The 17,564-nt window shown below is 40.0% G+C and overlaps 1 protein-coding gene across 9 annotated transcripts in view; it reads right to left on the bottom strand.

The window, feature by feature from the left end:
* Window positions 1–17,564, bottom strand: part of TANC2 (tetratricopeptide repeat, ankyrin repeat and coiled-coil containing 2) — a 261,577-nt gene that overhangs the window by 221,953 nt on the left and 22,060 nt on the right. For all 9 annotated transcript variants that reach the window (XM_075443400.1, XM_075443403.1, XM_075443404.1 and 6 more), the window contains exon 2: window positions 8,345–8,408. The gene's annotated coding sequence lies outside the window, so the exon portion shown is untranslated. The remainder of the gene's footprint in view (window positions 1–8,344; window positions 8,409–17,564) is intronic.

The following is a 17,564-nucleotide window of genomic DNA, read 5'->3' as shown; positions in this document are numbered from 1 at the left end:
GTCACATGACTACAAAAAACATCTCCATCTGGGCACAAACACAATTGTCTTAAATTTGAATTCAGTTTATTTAGTTTCTTTAGATGGCTGCTACATTCCAGCTCACACCATAGAAAAAAAAAACTTCTGGGTTTACACATCCTTCCTCTCTTACAATATGTTATGAATAAGCTCGCTCATATACAACACCCTTTGCAACATCAGAAGGAGAAAATGTGAAGTAGATGTTAAGTGGAAAGAGAAGGCAACCGAACTCAAAGTGTTATTTATTTTGGAACATGATAATATTATAATCCCTCCAACATGCCACTAATCCAAATGTATTTATCTAGGCTTTGAGCAAGACAACAAGAAGGCAGTAAACACCTTCTGCCACTATTTGGAGAACTGCTTGAGTCTAAATGCAACTTCTCTTTTCCTCCTCTGCAACGCTGAGCACTATGCTGACAACATAATGCGCACATTTGATTGATCAATTTATTTTTTTTTTAAGAAAAAGCAGACTCAAGTGGTTCTTGTATTAAGCCAAGTGTCACAGCCACAACAAAGTTAATTTTTTCCTAAAAGTTTATGAACAGAAAAATGTAACTATCACCTATCTATTTTCCAAGACAGACAAAACAAGAAGTAGTAGTTTCTTTGTGCTCTGTGACAGTAATATGTAAAAAAAAAAAAAAAAAAAAAAAAGAGACAGTGTTTCACCAGCTGTCAGGGTTAACAACAACTCATGCTAAGGTATCCTCTTGCAAGAACACGCAACTCTGTTTCAACCAGCAAACTGAGGTACTTCTGGAAGTGTAGCTACAACGGTGAGCAATGGAGCAAAGGGCTGGCTGACCGCAGCGCGGGCAGACGACGCAGGCTGCACAGAGCTCCTCTCCCCACAGCTCACCTCCCTGCCCCAGCTATCCCAGCGCAGTGACTGCAGTGCCACGCGTCAGAGGACGCTCTCCAAAGCCCTCCCACAGAACGCGTACTCAGCGCGTGCAACTCCAGTGTGGACTTAACGTACAGGTTTGATTCTCTGTTCGCACTGAAGTAAACCAGAATCACCTCCACTGCGGATGACAGAGGAACATCACAGTTTGACTATCATCAGCCAAGAATAAGGTCCTATTTTTCATTTTTTACCCATGGCATTGTACTAGCTAGCCAACGCAGGTGGAAGGACCAAAGGGGATTGTAAAGTGCCCAGTTTGCTTTTTCAGATTTAGGTAAAAAGAGGGTAAACAACTATCTTACAGCATTTGGTGAGACGAGGGTAAAGATCCTACTAAAATCCCACAAAAGAAAAGTGTAGGGTATTTCCTTTTTTCTTTTCATGTTTGTTTGTTTTTAAAAAGCAGCTCTCCAGGTATATCCATTTCGAGTCCCATCTAAGGCTGGAGGGACAATCAACCTTTATAAAGGGATCTTCCTCATAACCCAGCTCTCACAGCAGCACTGGGCAGCCCACAACATCAAAGCTCCATGACCCAAGGAGGCGGCTCAGGGACTATCCCCACAGGAGCTTGGGCCGAGCAGAGAACTGAGTGGAGCTGTGCCATCAGTGCTGAGGTACAACCTAATTAAACCTAGTTATGCTGAAGAAGCCAACTGGACTGAGCCTGAACAGTGCCAAAGGTGAGGATGACCACTGCTAACCATGTTTACCACTGGCCTTCACACGACAAACCGTGCCAGACATTGCTGTGCTGCTCCTGGGACAGAACGCAGCCTCTGCACAGAGCTTATCTGGGGGCTCCATGAATTTGCTCTGAGGAATCACAGAGTAGACAGAATTGATGCCTTGCATTAAGACCCTGAGTCACCAGCCATGAGATGTCTCAAGGACGAATTCCATATTCTCAGAGCCTCAGAGGACTGCTAGATGTTAACTGACCTGCACAGGTGGGAGATGGAAAGAAAGGCCTTCTAGTAACAGACTGAGTTTAGCATCAACTCATGACGTGGTTTCCTATTGCATCTTACAGACAATGTTGTAGAACTCTAAGTACCCACTAAACCTCTAACCTGATTAGTTAACGTTTTCACAATACAGAGAAGCAGAATCAGCAGGTCACCAAAATCAACTGCTGTTTTTCTTTCGCATGCACAACCACATTATTTTGTGTCTTTGAGCAAATGTGGTCACAGCTCTTCCTCTGTTTAGCTAATACTAAGCCAGAAATAATATTTAGGAATAAGCACTCCAAATTAAAAATTCTGTTGGTCATATTAGTTCATGGAATTAGAAGGATTAAATAGCAAATGGTATTACAGTATTAGAAGGAGCTGGATCAGGCATTTTTTCCTACCCCAACAAACCCCTCCATACATCTTACAGCCCAGGTTAATTCTCTTCCCCAGCCTCGCCAGCAGCTGTGTCAGCAGACACCAAAGACGCCGTACGCTGCTGGGGATCCCTTACAGCCCCACTGCCATGGGATACCTCTGTCATCGCATCAGGCAACCAAGAGCTGCTACGCTTCTGTTTGCCATTTAGCTTGTCATTTGTAACGTCACCAAATCTAATGAAGATGTTAAGTGAGCCAAAGTCCCAAACAGTATCAGGAGGTAAATAAAAACGTACTATCTCTACAGACTCTGTGGCACTTCACAAAAAAAAAAAAAGCCCTTTTTAAAAAACAGCTCAAGCATATTCTGTTTTCTGTATAGATAGACTCTGCCACATGTTGTTTTATCTTCTAACAAAGCTAGATTTCAATGAAATACACAAACAAAAATAGTTTCTGGAGCATGAAAAAGCAGTAGTAGAAATACAATGAAGAAAAAAAACCCAAACACGAAAGGCAAGCGAGCAGAGACAGACTGAATGCTGCAAGCTGCAACTTTACACCAAACGCTAAGCTTGAACAAGTCTGCAATATCTCATTAAACCCTCCTGGTGACTAAGGCCTCTTTCTTTGTTTTCTATTTTAAGACAGAGCTTGCAGACAGGCTGCGAAACCTACTTCATGTTTTGGGTGGCTACACATTATTACAGCTCACAGAAATAATTTTTGCTTCTTTTTAGGAATCTACTAGGGAAAGATACTGTCATTCAGATACGGAATTTCAAAATCAAAGCTAATCATTTTTGCCTCGTACACCACCACTAAACAGCCACATCCCAATATTTTCCTATTCTATGATCACCTCACTAAAAATAAAATTATTGTTTATATAAAGCTGATTAGTAAAACTAAGCTCTTATTCAAAAAAGTGTTTGATGTCCAGCGAGATGTACAAATATTGCTTGGCCACTACTGTCAAGTTTTGTGCAAGCTAGCATTAGGAGTTACTAAATATATACTATTCAGAGTAGAACTCTGTGTTTTTTCCAATAATGAAAAGTTTCGAACTACAAAAGTATTAAGGGCATGCAGTCTAAGTCATACGTGAAATGCACATTTTTTATTTCCCCCTTAAGTTTTCCATTCCTTCCTTGCCTCCACAGTGAAACTACCTACGTAAAAGGACAAGCATTTCAAAAGTTGTTTCTAAAAAGTAAAATAACTGCAAACATTTTGGTCTTCCCAACATTTTAAAAGAAACAGATTTCTTTATACATGTTCAAAACTCTCCTCCTTGAAATCTCAGCTAGGAGAAAGCCCAGTTGGGGCTGTTGGGCTTTATGGTGCATTATGGTGACGCTCAGATTTGCGCAGTTCCAACTGGTAGAGGAGTGAGTACAGTCAGAGCACACCCACTGCAGAGCTTTAACGGCATGTGGGAAAAGGACAACCTAAAAAAAAAAAGAAATGCCCATACTTCCAAACTGGAGCTGGTTCAACAATTCTGTCAGCTGCCTCTTCGTATATTAATTTGTGGTTGAAAAGCAAGTGAAGTAAAAGCCTGTAAACCAGAACACCTCTGTGCCAGACCATGAGATCCCATTAGCTCATTGTCCAGCTCAGGCAGCAGCTCACACCGCAGCAAATTAAGACACAGTTTCCTCGCAGAACCTTCCTAACATTCAGCAGAACTTTATGAACGCTATCTAGTCAAAAATTCTCAAAACCTTCTATCTAGAGGTAGAAAGATAGAAATAAGAAGTATTGACAGACTTCTATTGAAACACATTTTTCAATGAGAAATCACTACATCTCTCGGTGACAAACCACCTCCCAAGTTCAGAAGAGCACGAGAAGTGTAAACCTCACAGCACCCTACCTCCGCACAACGCTCCGCCAAGCTGTAGCTGGGAGCATCACAATATTGCTCAGCGGTGCAGTCCCACCCAAACACGAACACTGAACGCCCTCTGTGACAAACCACCTCCCATCAGTTGGTGCAGAAGGCAGGCAGGCATTCCGGCTTCGTTTCTACTGGGGTTCATCAGCAAAGAGGAAACAAAACTTTGTACACTGGAATCAGGACTTGGCAGCACCAGGTGAACGAACATACACAGAAGATGAGGACAAATAAAGTTTTAAAAACAAACTCCTTAGATAAGCCTTAATTCCTGTACTTCTACTGCTGACAAACACCACGACAATATTCCATACTGACAAGCCGGAGAATGGTTCATCCATATCTCACTGCTTATTCCTTTACTCCTCTGCTTCTATCTCAGAGAAGATCCTGAGGCATCACATTCCTTCAGTACACCTTCCCTTAATTCCCAACAGGAATGATGAAAATAATGTTTTTAAAAAGGGTAATTCCTTATGCGTTTTTCTGAAAAAGAAAGTCCTCTGACAGAAAATATACCCTTGGCTATGCAAAATAACAGAAAGGCTTGCAACTCAAAAAATACCGTATTTTTAAAGTTTCTGGTAGCACCAGATTATCTCTTTTCATGAGGGAAGCCAAATTCACTCATTAGAAATTAATAAGTGTGTATAATAAGAAGTGTATATTAACACACCAAAAAAGGTACTTTTCTGCATATTAGTTTTCAGGATTTAACAACATGTAAAGACTAAATTAAAAATTTTGAACAAAAAAAAATCTCCAACCAATCTTTCACAAATCGGTGAACTGAGCATTCAAACTACAGAAAGGAATAGGTAACAAGGACTTTTTTTAAAACAAGTGACAGATTTCTAAAGCTAATTATCACAAGATGAAAGTGAAAAATGAAAGAAAGACATACAACACAAACCGAGTCAGGCTTTCAAGCATTTACTCCACGTATAACCTATATTGTACACAGAAACCTATTCCACATTTGCTCGTAACAGTTGCTAGACTGAAATTCCCCATGCTCCTCACATCAGTTCCTCAGCGTTTAACCTATACTCTTACTTTAAATTGCCCTGAAATTCAAGAGGGTGTTTTGAGAGACAACCTAATGAGAAGGACTAGGAGCCCGGAAGGGTGCATTCCAGCAGCACGCTGACGTTCGCAGGAAGACCAGACTGACACACGTCGTAGCTGGTAATCATCAGCCTATGTCAGAAGCTCCACAAACTTCATGAAGATCAAACACATTAAACTCTCTGCCTCACATAACAGCTCTGACTCACAACAGGAGCGCAAGTAACTGTAACAACTCTGAAGTCAAAGGAAACGTGTATTTATGAGCTTGGTGCGTGCACATTTGAAAACACAGGAGCAGAATTTAGAGATGAAATATTTTCAGGAACTTTAGGAATGAAAAAAGCATTGTTGCAATCTAGAAAAAATGCCAAGACCTTCTAGTATGATTTGAAAAAAGGAAAAAAAAATTAAAAGGACTAAACCCTACCAGTTACAATTTTTAAGCAATTAAGAGTTTATTAGACAAAGTTCTCTAAAATAACAGCTTTCTGAACAACTGAATATGAACAGAAACTAATCATTTTATGTTCCCTTGCAAAAGCCTGAACATTGATCGCTATGATGATGGGGCTTGACGTGACGGTCTCTCTGGCCATCCCCCCTGGCCTCTCTTCATCAAAACACTTGATCTCTTGACTACCTTTCCTACAGATCCTGCTAGCAGCCCCCACAACTCCAAAGCCCCTCCATTTGTTCTCTCTCCTTTCCTCCTGTGAGCAGCTAGATACGCCCCTACTGTGTTTGCTTCTCCAACTATCCTTGATGGAGAGACATAAAAATAAATACATAAAAATAACTAACAGCACTGACACTGGACAAGCATGCAGGAGCTCAACGTGACAATGTTACACAAGGAAGCAGAGGTCACCTTCAATCTCTGCTTTTATTTTAACAAAATAAAGCAGCCTTTAATGCTACAGTTGAAAAGTAATTCTGAGAGCATTACACGGTAATACTCCCGTGTACGTGGAGTTCCCTACAACAGCCCTATGGTGAATGCGGCCAAACGTATTTCTGGAGTCTGTGGCGATTATGTTCACTTCAAGCCTGTGCTTTTTGTGTTCAGAAGCAACCTTTATACGGTTGGAGCCTGAGAGGAATGAGACAAGTGCTGTATGATGATGAAAGCCCATACGACCTCCTCTGAGGAACAGCTCACTTTGGTACGGTGTCTGGAAAACAGCACTTTCAGGGGACCAGCCTGCCTGGGAACAGTGCCCGGCCGCAGCGGCTGCCTGCTTCGGAGCCGCAGGGCAGCAGGACGGCGGCACTGCAAGGTGCAATTCTCACCCTGCAGCAGAGAGGTACTCTGGGTAGAGGCTCGAGTTCCCTCTCCTCCCTCAGCACGAGACATTTGTTTTTTGTTTAGTCACACTTCTAGTAAGAAGAATGAAAAATAAAAGCATGACTGCTAAGAGAGAGATGCCACTGAAAGCAGCTTGTGATTCACTCTGAATCTAGATAACCTTACCTTTCTCAAACAGCAATAATTCTGGTAAGAGAAGCTTGCCAATCACAGAATATTAACTAATATACTCTGCAACCTTAACTTGTCAGTCAAGGTTTGACTTTATTCTTCTGGGGAAAAAAAATTCTCCAACCATACTTTTTGTTTAAGTGTTGGGATTTAACACCAGGAAAACTAAATAGCTATTTACAATGAGATCAGACACACTACTGGAAGCATGCAATCACTCACTGGAAGACAGTCAAAAGACAGAACCAGTTCTCTCGAACGTGAAAATGTGGTGACCTTGAAATTAAGGAAATTTAATTTTGAACAGGGCTTCATCATTTTGCATAACCTGGTTTCTAATTCTAGATTAATGATACAGACTGAATTCATAAGGGACATATGTTCTCCATACACAATGTCAATTACACTGTCTCTGAGAAAAATGATAACTGAGGAAAAGTTTGGAACATGATCACCCCACTTTCATCAACTCATCTTCAGTGTTTAAGTGTCTTCTGTGTTGCCCATAACAGCTAAAATTACTGCTTTGGTTGTAAATATTATTAGTAGCTGCCTCCATCAAACAACCATTTGAACGCGGTGTTTAAGCTTGAAATCAAGCACGGCACTGCTCTGCAGAAGTCGAGTCTAGTCAAACTGTCTGTCTTGGAAGAAATTTTAGGGCACTTTCTACAGCTGGAATCAACACGCCTCGCTCTGCCAGGACCAACAATCCCGATGCCGCCCAAAGCACCAGCAGAGTGAAGCACAGCAAGTTTCTCCACCAGGAACTGCTTGCATTTCAACTTTTAGCTATGACACAGAGCAGCCAAAAATCTGTTGCTCAAAAAACCACCAGCTACATACTGCATGTTCTATTTGAGGCTCCCATCAATCTTCAGTTAATTTTGAAGATACATTGGTATGACAGAAAACGAAAACAAAAAACTAGGCAACGCATAAAGCGGCAGGAAATGTTACAGCACTTGACTGCTTTGAGAGAGTAAAGGAAACTTGCATTATTTTCTTAGTTTTTAAAAGATCCAAAATACATATTAAAATACAGACCTAATTGAGAATAGGCTGCAAGGCTGTTCTGCAAACCTGCTCAAGTCTCAAGAACATTCAATATGGAACTGAAGTTCAACCAATTCGCAAGCACTGGAGATTTTCTCAGAACACAGGAGATGTTGGATTTTACAAAAAGCAACTTGAAAAATTAAAACATCAACGTGTATTTATATAGAATGCTGTGTCACTATTATACATTTGCTTATAAAAAAGTATAAATATTTTAATTAGTGGTTGGAATGAACTCTATAAATAACATAGAACCCTACACAAAGAAATATTTTTTATTACATCAGTTTTCCCATTGATTCCCTCTGGCAGGAAAAGACAGAGAATGATCAAACACTAATATATGAAAGATATGACACCTTCTTCTCTAAATACAGAAACAATCAGGTTAAAAATCAATAATACATATAGGAAGTCAGTGCCCATGCTGCGTGTTCCAATTCTAGATGGTCACAGATGAACAAAGAAACAACAGAGGACAACTTCAATTCTATCTAAACAATTCAATAACTACTGCAAAGAGAACGTGGGACTGTGGATTAAAAAAAAAAAATCTCCTACCTTGATATCTTTAGACAAGTTCAATCTCTAGCAAAAAAGTGTCTTCCTCCATCCACTGAAAGTCCTGAAAGACACAAAAAACCCCAAGAGAATTTAGTAGCATCTTCTCAACACACAACCGTGTCCCACGCTGCCCAGCCGCGTGCACAGAAATGTAGCAATCCCACCCCAGGAACAAACCCACAACTTTTCCAGAGTATTACTGTAGAAGCTATCACACAGCCCCCACTCTCTGTCATCACAATTAAAGAGTTCATGCTCCTGCTATTAAATCTCTGTTAATCAATACTAATTTTGCCCACTTGATTCTTCCATCTCACTACTTTTCTAATGGGAGGAGCAGAAAAGCAGGCAAGGCTCTCCTTTGAAACACAACATACAGTACACTATTTAAAAAGTAATGCGTTACTTCCAACTGTTTTCCTCCAACCTAGCAAGCTCTCCTGCTAAAATTCTGCAACCTCCCTTAAGCGTCTTTTTTTGCTTTTAAACTCAATCCTTATATAAACACAACTCCCACGAAAGGATTCAGCACTAAATCAAGAGCTCAGTACTCAGCCCTTTGCTCTGTCATCACACACTTACAACAAGTTCATAAACACAGAGCCACAAGAAACGTATCTTGCTACTTCTCGAGAAGGACCAGAGCACCTGTTTCAGCACCACCATGTGTTTGTTTGTGCTGACAATATTGTGTTACAGGCTTTACCAATCTATTCTTTTAGAAGTCTCATTTGAGAAACAGCAAGCAGAAGGACATACAGACACGTCTCATTTGTCATCAAACGAACACAACAACAACAAAAAAATCAAAGTAAACTGAGACCACCTTAAGTCTGCAAATTTAGAGCAAAACAGAGTAACACTCCACCACTTCAGCAGGGTTTTTTTTACTCTACTGCAAGAGGACCCTGAAAAGTAATTGACAGCTTAACTTGTAACTCACACTGGTCTCCAGAACCTTAACAGAAACTTCTCAGTCTTGAACGAATAATTTTGTATATAAAACTGTAAGACATTCCATAAATTCATGAAGCGATCCTATCTTCTTTCTCAGTGATGCCAATTACCTCCCTGCCTTCAATTTTTCACTTCTGCCGAAACATAACTAAAAACCTAGTAGCCAGCCTACGACGCTCCCCAGGACTGTGGCTGTTTCAACCAGACAAGCAAGGAAAACCTGCAGATGCAGCTCTAATCCCCCAGCACTCAGCAATTCTTGAAACAGCATGGAGGAAGGGTCTGCTCGGCCGATGGCCCCTGACTACCTGACCTCCGCCGGAGCCGCTTCAGCTCCTGCCCAGCCAGCACCAGACTCCACGGCACAGGCTGCCTTACCCCACGCCGCAAGACGACTCCCGTGCTGGGGTCTGCAAACTTCTGCTTGCATCCAACTGCCTGAGCATTTCTATTCTGGAGAAACTCTACGGTTAGAAAGACCCAGCTAAAAATCTCTGAATGAATGTCCAACCACGTACAGCAAAAGACCACAGCTACGGAACTTCTTTTAACTGAGCCTGTATGGAGGCCAAACCCAAACACGTTCAGATCAAGGAAGAATTCTTTTAGACATTACTTCACTAAAAAGCCCTATATTCCTTAGATCCTAAAGAAACAGAAGAAGAAAGGATCTTAAAACACTTCTTTGGCATTCCCCACAATTCTTTTAACTGGTCAAAAACTCTGTACTTGCAAACACCCCCAGCAGGCGACTGAGCAAAGAGAATTTTTTTCTTCCTAAAAGCAGCAATATTACAATTTTTGCAAAACTGAAAACACGCACAGAGTTTTGGAATAACTAAAAATATCTCTTCATAAATGTTTCAGTTTGCTGCCATCTATCTTCTTAATACATCTCTCTTAATACGCTACCCTGTAAAACAAAAAGAACATAGCTTATGCGGTATAGGCTGTAGACGAGTGCTGACTCCCCATAATTTGCTCAATAACTTTCCATCTGTATTCAGAGAGCGTATTTGATGAATATGCTCCACACTGAACTTTTAAATAGCAAAGCTTTCATCTGCTCGTATTATTACATTAGAAATCTTTATGTGAATGCAGCAGATATTAGTGGCTTGTCTAAAAACTGAATGTCATTAAAGTGCTTTTATTCTTTAAATGCCTTTAACCCGCTAATTATATTTGTAAATCCCGCTATTTAAATGTATGAAAGTTATAAATTCTGACATGTTGTATCACAACAAATATATTTAGAGACCAATACACAAACAGTTGGGGGGGGTCAATTCTAGAATTATTCCCTCTTGATTAAACACATAAATCACAACTATTGTGTGTTTCAGTCAGAAGCAACACACAGTCAGGATTCCTCCAGATACTCTAAGAATTTGGGGTATTAAAACCGCTGTCCTATGGTATGGATGCAAGTAATAATATATTTTTTAAATTACTTTTTTTTATTATATCAGTATAGTTTTGCCAAGCCAGCTCTCTTGGACTTGGCAGGGAAGGTAACAGTCCTACTTCTCAACTCTTACTCATCTCCAAGACCAACACAAAGAACGGACTGTTGTTTCCTCTGTTTGTCTGCTCCCCACAGGCACAAGCTGGAGTATCCACAAACCAGGCACAAAGGGGTCACAGAACACCCGACCAGCACTGTCCTCCCAACTGCAAAGAGTGGTTCATCTTCACACTCGTTCTGCCTTTGGCCATCACTGAAGAAGGCAGTTACTGTCAAGTGGGATTTCTGCCCTAAAAGCCAGCTAGGAATAGCCAGCTAACGACTTCCAATCGCCATCCAAGTCTGCAAATTTAAAACATGACCTAGGAATAGGAATATTCCTAAATTCCATTATTAAAAAAAAAAAAATTATCTAAGGAATGCTTTTTGTCAACAGATTCAGGTAACTGATGTGAGAAACACCACGAATCTCACAAGGCTGTTCTGGGATACAAAGCAACACGCAAAAACGCGTCACCCACCGATCGCATTTGCTGACGTTGCACCCAACTGCCCATTTCTTTTCTTTCGAACAATCCTCAGCCCAGCCCAGTATCAACTCAACTACACATTCCCTACACTATGCTTACTGTTTCAGCGCATCCACCACTTTTTATTCAACTTCACCCAGCGTGACAGAAGTAGTCTCCTTTAAACAGTTTTTGATAATTCTCTGCATTTGGGACCTTTTCACCGATTTAGACAATTTCTGAATGAACAAACATCATCTTGGACAAAACTGCTCAAACAGCAGTGAACGAAAAGACATTATGTTACTTCCAACCTAAGAAAATGAAGATGTGCTATTAATAAGTACAAGTTAGTAATAATGTCACAAAGCCAAGTAAACAAAAAGTTAAGAAATACAAGAAATAGGCTTTAGCTTGCTCAGCAGACAAGGTAGTGAAGTAATTCAGACACAAAGCAGTCCATCTGCAGACTTGCACTCACACACAATTTCTTGGTTATACCTGTGTAGGTAGTGACTGCACCAAATTCTTCTGCAGAAGAACGTGTCAGAATACAAGCACAGTGTAAACCAGCAAAAAGGCACACATTCACCATACCTCTAACACCCTTCACATCCAGCTTCAAATGGTGTCTTATAAACAGCTTTTCTTCTGTTAAACATGCAAGTGTATGATCACAAGTTACACTCAATTTCTAAATATGTTTGCCCTATGCACGAGTGCACCAAAAAAAGGCATAAAAGCTAGCTAAATTGACTCCCCTAAAGAGGGGCTCCCAGTTAACCTAAGAATTATTAACACGGGTAAGCACAGTTTATAAAAAAAAAAAAAATTCATAATATTGTTAACACTTTCAGCTGACAAAATTAAGCAGCCTCCCGTTGTTCTAACCCAGAAGACAAGGACCTACAAAAGGAACAAATACTTTCAGGTAGAGCAACACACATTCCAGCTGCAATCTTTTCCTGTCAATCTAAAATTCATGACAGAAAGAAGACTTAAAGCTTTAAGATTTAAGAAACAAAACAGCAGACCTGCCTTCCACAGCCACTTGGCTACAGCTGTACAGAGGTACAGTATGCAATGGCACTGGGACGCTTGATTCCACAGTAACAAGTTTCAGAAGTCTCTTGAGATATCTTGGGATGACTAACACCCATTCTGTATTTGAAAATACTTAACATCAGCATTGAGCAAACTTCCAATTAACAGAATGAAATGTAAGACTAGTTTTCTATTCACCCTAGAGCAAACAAAGCAATCTTTTTTCCCCATAATCCAAGGAAGCAGACATTGCATTGGAGCAGGTACAAATTCACAGCAATTTTGCAAAGATAATTGAATTTGAAGCCTCTAAACCAAACGCAGTATAGGTCACATGTACCCTGATCCCAACAGTTTAATTATATTTTCCCAGAGAAATTAACAACTTACTCATACTTTTATCAACAGAACATTAATACACAGACATTAAACACAATGACCATCTGTCTTTGAAAACCATACACTACACCAATGATCAGAACATGCTGCTCAACCAGTCCTGCTGGAAAGAAAAATCTCTGAAATGGTCTCATGAATAGGGATTTCCATCTTTAAATGAGGTTATTTTTCTAGTTTTGGCTGTCAGTTGCACCAGCTGGTATTCATCTGATAAACTGAGTAAGTTTGGATGGTATTCTACAATCAAATAAAATTACAGCTTAAATTCTTTGCACACACATACATGTTGGAAACAAAATGCATACCGACAAAAAAAGTCTTGATTCCAGTTCTAACTCACATAAATTATTTTTTAAGCAAAATATGTGTTTTAACAATGGCTGTCACCCAACAAATCAAAGATCATGAAAATGGCGATATTCTTAAAATTACAGTAATGTAAGTATAGCTGACCTAACTTTACTGGGGACTCATCTGGAAAACAAGTCTCATGTTTCCATCTTCATAAAGAGTTTGTCTTCTCAACTTCTTATTTTCTAATTAAAAGAAAGATTTGAATTATATGTTACCATACATAATTACTACACTTCTAGAGTTCATGACACAGGAACATGTATCATTGATAAATCAAGAGTTCCACAAATAAAACCATACAACAGAACACTTCAGTCCATAATTAGATCAGTCTTGGCTGATTTTCAACGGTATTAAGCAAGCATCCACTCTACCATATTCTAAGTTGGCAATAGTTTCTTCATGACCACCACTCTAAATAGCTATGGGAAAGCATCCAGACACCAATGGAATTATGAAAAAAGTCAGAAAACTGTCTGTGCTTTAAATTAAGATTTTTCTGCTCACCCCATGTGCCTTAAAAAAAAAAGAAAAAAACAAACTAACAAAAGAAACCCCACACAACAAACCACCCTGTGCGTTAAATAGATGACAACTCAACAACTCAGACTCCCGGTTTTAGATGCAAATTATAATGAGCTTCCATTTTATTTCCTGCTTAACAAACCAATAGTTGCAAGCTATTAATGGAGTATCCCATCTTTCACCATCTTAATAATGTTTATCAAAATTTACAAACTTCTCTACTAGCACAGTGCTTTTGGGGGCAGGAGCTGTCATTGTTTTGTTGCTACAATGACTAGTGCTACAAAGCCCTCGCCTTTCTAATGCCTTCAGACAGTAATTATGATAACATGTTTAATAACATTAAATACAACCTGTTTGTTCACCCTCTCTGCTCTACCTACAGATTGGTCATTATTTATTAACTAGTTGTTTTGGGTGCTACACTCATAATACACATGCCAATGTGACCATAAAATGATGGGTTATGATAAGTATGCACCAAGAAAAATACTTTCCTTCCAGAGTAATTCAAGGTTAGTAGACTTACTGCAATTACCTGACATTTTAATAGATGTCAGCAAATAAAGAGGAGACTTAATGACCCTCAGATATCACGGCACTGAAAAGACATCTAACACAGCATTAATTTTGGACTTCCCAAGCCTATTCCAATTTTCCCAACGCTGCTGAAAGTTTTGCCAAGGATTTCAGTAAGAACCGAAGAAAAACTTCTCACAACACTGCTTAAACATATGCAACCTAACAAATTTAAGGATCACATGACTGAAATGCCAAGAGTGTTATTTACAGCATAGCCTTATCCCAAGGATCATGTTTACACTCCCGTGTCTGTACAAGCCCATCACTGCTAATGCTGCTCCGGACACAGCTGGTAAGAAAGCAGCCGGAGAAACAGCAAGGATCACCCCGTGCCTTTTGGAGATGGCTGACAGAATGGACTTCTAAGGATTCCCCTGCTCTCTTTTTGTTTTAATTCCTGGTAGAACTGGGCTCAATTTTCACAACTTTGCCTCATTTCACTTTTCTCTGGAGTGTGAAAATGACACTGGCACAGGACCTCCTCTAGCAGGGGAACTTCTTCTGTTGCTCCTAACCTAAGGTGGCACCTAAACCGCTGCTACCGTGCTCCTTTGTCTCAGAAGACTCCCGGATATTGAGGATGTAAAATAACCACTGCAAACTTCCTTAACCAGCTCCTACAGAACAAATGAATTTCAAAGAAAGTAAGCCAAACCCTTTTCTCTGCTCCTTCAGCAGCATGCAACCAGAACTCACGTGCTGAGAAACACAACTCTTCTTACGAGCCTGTTCTCCCTTTTGCAAATACATCCCTGTGGAAGTGGTGCAGAAAAGTGTGAAGATGAAAACTGCCAGGAGAGAAGCAAGTGCAGATGGGGGAAGAAGCTGGAAAAAAATGAAGGGGGCGGGGAGAGAGTGTCACAGAATGTAAGAAAGCCTGAAAAAAACAGGTAAGTAGTAAAAGTGAAAATGAAGGAAAGGCGATCAAAGATACAAGTAACCATGACCAAAAAAAGTTTTTGGAAAGAAAATCTAGGAAAAAAAACTTTCAAGAACTAAAAGGGAAGTCACCACACAAATGTGCATTTGCATGAGCCAGTGGCAGCCGGTGACACTCAGCCTTACTTCTGCAGCATCTCCCCCCGCCGACGCGGCTGGTACCGGCGCCTGCTGACCTGATTAGAGCTCTGAAATCCAGCACACAAAGCTACCGAGAGCAGGAACAGGACAACGCTTTCATTCACCGTAATGCACAGAACATGACTGCACTAACAAAAAGTCTGTAACCTCACGCGCTGTCAGCAAGCAACACGAGACATCACAGTCAGGAAACACAGATAACTGGGGGCGGGGGGAAATCAGAGCAATAAAAACACTAAATAAGGCAAGTAAGTAGCTTGAATATTTTATTCGAATTCATTTGGGTTTATACTGCCAGGGGACAGAATTATCTGCAGCTGAATGAAACAAAAGTAATATTCTACTGACAGTTTTCTTAGTGAAAAGTATGTGTCTCTATAAAAAGTCAATTACTCAAACCTATTGTATAGTCACATTTTTCAAACGTTTATTTGGTATAATCAATAATACTAAAGTTTAACATACACAAACAACTTGGGCTTTGACTTCAAACAAAAGAGGAAGGAAGGAACGAGGAAGGAAGGAACGAGGAAGGAAGGAACGAGCATACCTTACAATTACAAAGGATTTTTCACGTGTGAAACCATAGTAAGATGAAAAAGAACAGCATTTTTTGTGTTCTTAACTTAATCTGCTAATACTTACAGCCCATATCTTAAATTCTGAGTGAAATACAGCAATGAAAAAGAGATTTAAGTGATAACTTGTTTCACTCAGCTTTCACTTTTTTTTGGTAGCTGGCTAACTATATTCCATGCAAGAAAACTGTGACTTAGCAGAAGTGGATATTCCACTTTAAGTCATTTCTTCAAGCCTTCCAGTGAGGGAGCATATATATGAAAAAGTATCTGAAGAAAAGATATTTATACACCTTTTATCTTCCATGAAGTATAAAAGTGCTATTTAAAATAGGTCTGACTACCCAAGACAATGTTTTTAAACTATAAGCAGTTATAAATGACGCCATTGTATGAGCACACTTGGAATTACAGCATATAGCACACTTCAAAAGAATTCAATGCTGTACATACGCGCTCTGCTTCATCCTATTCTTATTAGCTGACAACTCGGAGGTTTCCGATTTCATCCTGCAATGGGCAGCGAAAACGTAGATAAGACGACTTACAGTTCTGGTATGAAGAACTGCAGTTCCTTAGCTTTACACAAGCGAGAGCTGAAAACCCAGTGAGATTTCTTTTAATTGGACAAGCCAGCTAACCTAAAAGCAAACTGCTGTGGGTCCATAGAAGAACTCAAGCCACGAGGAAATAAACAGTAGCAGGCAGAAAACAGCCACAGTGAGAGTACCAAAGTGAGCTGGGCACTTCCCAAACCCCCGACTTGGTTATTTTCAGCGTGACTCTAGACACCTACTGCATTACCACGGCTTAAAAAGTCAGCTGAGAATATTGAGTATCCTCTTAAGTTATTCCAATTGCAAAATAAAACCTGTTAGCTCACAGGAGCCACTGCCTTTGGTACTTCAGTCACTTCAGAAGACTGGTACGAGAATACTTGAAAAACCTGACCTGAAATTTGTTTTGCTTTGGGCAGACTGTATCACACATCCCTCCTACCATCTCTTCTGCTTGGTCCGTTCATTCTGTGTCACAGAGCGCCAAGCAAAGATGAGTGGTAGTGATGCTATAGTCGGGGTGCTCTTCTGGGTCCCTCTAGTACTGGAATGCTTGGGGACACTGTTCTCTTTCATTTTGGGAAAGGAAATGCTCTATCCATGACTCATGGACAGAGTTAAGAGACAATCAAAAAGCATGTTTCAGACCTTAAAGATAATGCAGCAGAGCTGAATACAGCAATATTGGTTTGGTTTTTAGACAAAACATTCAGCCCCATTTAGCTTTAATTACACTTCGTTAGCAAAGGGTAAGATCTCTCCATAAAGTTGCGTAACTATAAAAACAATTGGGTTTTTTAACTACTATCTATACTCTGTCATATGGAGGCAATCTAAATGCCTTCTAGAGACAGAGGGGCAGGATGTATGTTTTCTCCTACTTTTGGAATGTAAATGATTGCAATTGCCATGTATAATTAGAACAATTTATGTCATCATTCATTGAGGCAAATCCCAAATTCTATCCATTTCTAAATGAAAACCCTTGTTACTACAGAGGTGAGTGTGCACGACCAAGCAAAACAAGAAGCAGCATCAAAAATAACTGGTTTGCTTTCCTTCTGAAGCCTACAGCATCCAAATACCTCTTAAAGAACTGAGAAGATCAGTTAAGAAACGATACCTATCTACTCAAACTTGTTTTGTCTCTAAAGCCATTCGGCA

The sequence above is a fragment of the Opisthocomus hoazin genome, chromosome 26, assembly GCF_030867145.1.
Source record: "Opisthocomus hoazin isolate bOpiHoa1 chromosome 26, bOpiHoa1.hap1, whole genome shotgun sequence".
NCBI lineage: Eukaryota > Metazoa > Chordata > Aves > Opisthocomiformes > Opisthocomidae > Opisthocomus > Opisthocomus hoazin.
This window is presented reverse-complemented; position numbering and strand designations above follow the sequence as displayed.